At 49.1% G+C, this 6,192-nt stretch overlaps 1 pseudogene; it reads right to left on the minus strand.

The window, feature by feature from the left end:
* Nucleotides 1-870: 870 nt before the first annotated feature.
* On the minus strand, nucleotides 871-1,687 carry LOC148521472 (uncharacterized; annotated as a pseudogene).
* Nucleotides 1,688-6,192: the final 4,505 nt, after the last annotated feature.

Below are 6,192 nucleotides of genomic sequence, written 5' to 3' on the forward strand. Positions count from 1 at the left end.
TGAGTTGCAGCGTACTCTCGCCAAAGCCAGGCCCTAAAAGACTGGCCCGCCACCCAAAACTAGCCCAAAAAGGAAAAGAAATCCCTAACAAAGAAACCCGTACCTAACTGATTCAAATGCACTCCGTCATGCCTGAAGAAACGTCCAATATCTCCTTCCAAAAAGCTATGACTCACCACCAATCCTCCTATGGACTCGATGTGCTTAGTAATTGCTACGTTTGCTTTCTTACATGACCTTTCCAACGCACCATGCTTCCGCACTCCTCTCCAAGTCAAACGAGGCATCATTTCAGACCACACAATTCTCACCGATGGCCAATGCAAACGTACTTCCTCACAAACCTCTCGCAAACGAACGATCAATGATACACCCTTCATTTTACCTAAATCATTCCCTCCAATGTGCAACACCATATATTTCGGCACTCCCCATTTTGCAATGGATGAAACAATCAGAGCCATCACCGACTCTACGCACAAACCTCTAACACCAATCCAACGCATCTGACTTCTATCCACCGGCAAATGGACACTGTGAGCTCTCACATGCTTTTCAGCCCAAAAAATAAAGGAGTGGCCCACAAACCACACCTGCCCATCCTCTGATGTCCTGGCTGTGGAAAAAGAAAAACCCTGACCGTGAGAACCACACCAAGCCCAATATCAACAACACAACTTATTGAACACATGGCAACTAACTAGCAGGGATGAAAATGGGGAAAAACAGTAACCCGAGTGAAGGAGAAAAACTAAAAAACCTACCCGGGAACCAAAGTGGGTCAGATCATGGCTACCGGGAGGAAAAATTTAAAAATTCCCTCACACCCCCAATTGTTGAACACTAGCCGTTCAACGATTGGCAGGTAAACTACGTTTTCGGGTTGCCGCCAGGTGCGCACCTAAGCTTATCGCAGCGCACGTACTTTTTGTATGCCAATGAACGCCAACGACCTACTAATTGAATGGCAGCAGGAGATGCTCCTGCTATCGCTGCAGCTGTAGCTGCACCAATATGAAACGAATGTGTACCATAATCAGATGGATTGATGCCTAACTCAACTAAACCCTGTTTAAAAACCGCGGCAAACTGAAATTTAGTGAGGGGTTTAAGGTCAGCATGAATCAACCATTGTGACCTTCCCTCTGGACGCATAGCCATACGCAGCAGTTAAATGAACTGGACAAATCGACACATCACTATGCTTTACCAAAGTAACCCATTTTCCCCTACCCGTTTGGTCTGTTTTAGAACGACTTAGTTTGCATAATACTGTTGAATCCCTAAAAACAATGTCCTTAAACAAAAGACCAGATGACGTAGATGTCTTATTGACTGCCACTAATTCGCTCACTCTAAAAGCCCCAAAAAACGCTAAAGAAAAAGCAAGTCGGAAAAGGGAAACCTCAAACTCATTAGAGGCCACCTTCTCCATAATTACCATAAGCTTTGACAACAACTGAACGTCAATAGGATGACGGGAGTCGGCTCGAGTGGGGGAATCCTTCGCCCATCCCTTTAAAGCCTTTACAAGAATAAAAGATTTGGTCGGGTCATATACGCCCTTCAATTTACAGAAGAAGGAGACACGCGCAAGAGTCGACCTCATGGAGGCCCTTGATCTACCTTGCTGGTACCCTTCCCAAACAAAGGAGGAAAGCACCTCCCTCGGGGACTTACCTAACATGCTCGGAAGCGCACCATGGGTGCACCAATCTCACCAGGCGGCCATGTACGACCGAAGCGTGGATGGAACCAGCGATTGTAGAGCCAATCTTTCTAAACCGGCCTGATGATCTGCCACATAAATGATGGGCACACCAAACCAACATTAGAAGCCGACAGTACAAGCGCTCGAAACCGTGCAAATTGGAAGCGAGAGAGAGCATTAGCAATTTCATTCACCACCCCGGGCACGTGTCTGGCTCTAAATCTGATATTAGCCTCCAAGCAGCGCAATATTAAATGCCTAAGTAAACGCAAAACAAAAGGAGAAGACGAGCGCTGATTGTTGATGGCGTGGACCACACCCAGATTGTCGCACCAAAAAACAACATGGTGGTTACTAAGTCGCGCAGACCAAAGTTCCACCGCTACGACATTCGGGAATAGCTCTAACAGCAATAAATTACTTGTCAAACCTTCTTGGCGCCAATTTAGCGGCCATGGAGCAGCGCACCATTCCCCAATGAAAAAGGCCCCAAAACCAGATGATCCCGCCGCATCAGCATGCAACTGTAAGATGTTGTTAGCAACTGGAGGTGAGGGCCAAATACGCTCACCATTGAAATGAACCAAAAATCTGGACCAAACACGAAGATCATCCTTTATCTCCTTTGACAAGCGAACATGCTGATGCGGCCCGACCACTCCGGCTGTGGCTCTCTCCAATTTCCTGCAGAATACCCTACCCATTGGAATAATTCGACAAGCAAAGTTAAAAGAACCCAACATTTACTGAACCTTACTTAGCTTCACTGACTTCACCGCAAGACAGCCATCAATCTGTTCAAGTAACTTATTGACTTTATCGCAAGGAAGCCTACAACAACCTGCATCTGTATCTATCTCAGTTCCTAAACATACTAGGCAAGCAACAGGACCCACTGTTTTCTCATGCGCAACTGGCACCCCCAAGACCTGAAACAGAGCCTGAGCAGAAAAAAGGAGATCAGAACAAATTTCACTGTTTCCTGGACCCATAAAGAGAAAATCGTCCAAATAGTGCACCACACCCTTTTGTCCGGTTCCTGCCTGGACACACCATTGCAAAAAGGAGCTGAATCTCCCAAAATAGGCACAGGAAACCGCACAGCCCATTGGCAAACATTTATCAATAAAATAACCCGAGTCTAGACGAAAACCCATAGACTTCATGGCTTCTGGATGCATTGGTATTAAACGAAAAGCTGATTCTATATCTAATTTCGCTAACAAAGCACCATAACCGAAGCTACGAACCAAATCCAAGGTATCATCAAATGACTGGTATACAACTCTACAGAACTCGTCAGGTATGGCGTCATTAACCGAACTACCAGGGGGATATGAAAGATGTTGAATTAAACAAAACTTTCCTGGAGCTTTCTTGGGAACAACACCAACCGGAGATATACAGAGATCCTTCCAGGGAGGACAGGCGAAAGGACCTTCCATCCTCCCCAGAAGAACCTCCCTGCTAACTTTATCCTTCAATTGTTCAGGAAATTCCCTGGCGGAACGTAAATTACTAGAAGCCCTAACTACCAGGGGACCTAGAATAGGCAGTTTAAAGCCAAACGTAAAACCGTTCAATAAAAACAAGGCATCTTCCCTACAAGGATATAACTGCAACCACCTACCCAGCGAAACCAAACAAACAGGAGAGCTAGCCTTAACCAGATCCCTTGGAGACATCCCCACGATCTGACGTAGTCCCTCCCGCCCCACGACGACAGTCTTTGGCTGGATGCTCACCTCCACAGAGACGACAGGAGTGGCAAAAACGACAGCCCGACCCGCGTGTACAGCGGGAGTCGTTGAAGGCAAAGCATTTTCCCCTCGCCCATCCCGTAGACCCTGATCTACCAGATGTCGTGGTCCTGCGTGACTGTACCGCATCAACCAAGGGCCGCCGATTCTGAGAAACCTCTAACCACACTTCAACGTCCTTCACCCCAAACGGAATGATCATGCGCCCGTCATGTTTTTTTCTAAACTGCAAGTCATATTCTCGCCATGCCAAATTCCGAGACCTCACAAACATGTCCAATACCAAAAATATATATCTGATAACGTTAACATGTTCCTGTGCCCGTGTCTCAAGGTAGCATGTAGCGAATATGAGCATACCCTTTAACCAGTTATTGAAACCACAAAAAACGTCCTCCCCCACACTTCCGGTCTTTTTAGCTTTATTAAAATTATTTTTCATGTCGTCCGTGAGGGAGAAAAAATCAACAAACTTCCCTTTTTTAATCCTGCCTCGCACGCTTTTTCGTAAACCCCGCAAGACCACGGTATTCGCGCAATGTACTGTGTCAGCCACGGCTTCAAGCTCTTTGCTCCCTAAATCCTAAGGCGAGCTCAGGGAGGACAGAAACCTCCCGTGGAGCAGAAGGGCAGTACCTGACTTTTTAGCCAAGCGACGTGCAACCATTCTGGCTATCTTACGCGGACGCGCTGGTGAACCAGAAGAATGGGAAGAATCAGAAGAAGAGGCAGAAGATGAAGAACAATCCACATCATACTTACCAGAGCCAGAGGGTCCTGGAGCAACATCATCTGCCGACACCTGAGGCCTCACCACTTCCTCGACGCCTGTGCGATCTTCAATTGGAACTGGCGCAGAAACCGACAGACCCGCCATCTGTTTCCCATTGGGACCTCCTGCGACTTCAGAACCTGTAACTGGAGGAGACTGGTGAGGTATGGGCAAAGGTAAAGCCACCACGGGTGCAGGGAGGGGAGGGTTGAAAAACTGCAGTGGACGAAGACGCCTGGGCGAAACTAGACACCGCAGGTGTCAAAGGATGAGTGAAATCTCTGTGAACAGGGGGGATGGGAAGGCTAGGTGCTGGAACTATAGGAGAAGCATAGCCTTGCCAGGGTGGGAAATATGGGTGAGACAATTGCGCCTGCTGAAAAAAAGGTGCATAAGCACCCGAAGCTGCAGGTGCATGAGAGGTAAAATAGGGGGGCATGAACTGCAGAGGAGGAAAATACCGGGGGTGCTAAACCCGAACTCCATGAAGCCTGACCCCAGAATGGGGGAGCAGACGAAAAGGGGTTTTGGGCACTATATGCTGTTGGTTGAGCGCCAGCGGCCGAATACCAGGGGGGCTGAACAGGGGAAGGAGGAAAATAACTACTGGCTGTGCGAATATGTTGAACAGAGGGCCTGCTAAAAGGGCACCAAACGGGGTACTTACAAAATGCTGAGGAATGTTATGACCACTCACACTCTGAGGAGCTGACACTAAGATGGCTGATTGATTGAAAATGGCCGCCGAGCCCATCGCGTAGACCAGGCTGGGAGGACCACCTAGAGGCTGCTGCGCATGGGCATCCATGCGAGTAGGAACGGGGGCTACCCCCACCCCTGTGAGCTGCCCGTGAAGCACTGAGGACTGGACGCGCGCGCGCCCAGGTCCCCGCCCGACACACCGCCTGGGGAGGCCCCGAACAGGTGACTGGGTGAGGAGGGATCCATGCTGCCAAGTGGGGAAGCACAGGGAGAGACAGCCCTCAGGACCCTGCCTGCTTGGTGGGTGAGCGGGCTGAGAGCGGGAGGCAGCGGGGAAGGTAAGGGAGCAGTGAGTGGAGAGGAGGAAAGGCGCGCGGCCACGCCCGCCATGGCCGCCGCGGGAGCGTGAACGGAGGCCGCGCCAGGCGAAGCCCCCGCTCCGGAAGAGCTGACCTGAGGGCGGCCCTGCAAAATAAGGTGTGGCACGGGTGGGGGGGAGGCCTGGAGAGACGGCAGACGCCGGAGCCCTGATCAGGCCCGCCGCAGCCCCGGCGTGCCCGGGCACCATCGCTGCCGCGTCCAAACCCACAGTAACCTGGGCTGTGGACTGTGAAGCAGCTGGGGAGGCTAAAAGGGATGAAGCAGGGACCGGGGATAAGGCCCTGGCGGGAGCAGATGTATGGGGGCAAGCGAAATCAGCCAGCCGGCTGGGAGGGGGGGCAGAGCGCTTGGGACGAGACATAATGCAGAAGGAAAAACACAATAGAATAAAGCAATGTGAAAGAACAATTAAACAGTTCTGACACAGAAATACTCAGCCTTGTGAAGATCCAGCAAAAGAGACTGGATAGAATCTAACATGCCTATATATACCACGTATAAACTCCTCCTCCAAAACTTGCCATTGGCTAATCACATCATCTGACCATCTAATCTTACCCAGCAACAAGGCTGTCATACACACCACTTTGCAAAAAACCATCAGACTTATTTATCCTCAATTCCATTCAGAATTTCGACTATATTAATCTAATAATTTTTAACATATATGTATATATCTATATATCTCAAAGACAAAAAGAAACGAGGCACAGATAGTGTAGAATGTTAAACGCACAATGGTTTACTTAGGGATAATCAAACATACGTCAGAAAAGTTAAAATCTGGCATATCAGGGCATGCAAGCCAGTCAGTAGAAAATACCGTGGTTCTGTTTTCAAACCAGGAACCAGCTTCCGATATCGTC

The sequence above is a fragment of the Taudactylus pleione genome, unplaced genomic scaffold (genome assembly GCF_031769625.1).
Source record: "Taudactylus pleione unplaced genomic scaffold, aTauple2 ptg000162l, whole genome shotgun sequence".
NCBI classification, from domain to species: domain Eukaryota; kingdom Metazoa; phylum Chordata; class Amphibia; order Anura; family Myobatrachidae; genus Taudactylus; species Taudactylus pleione.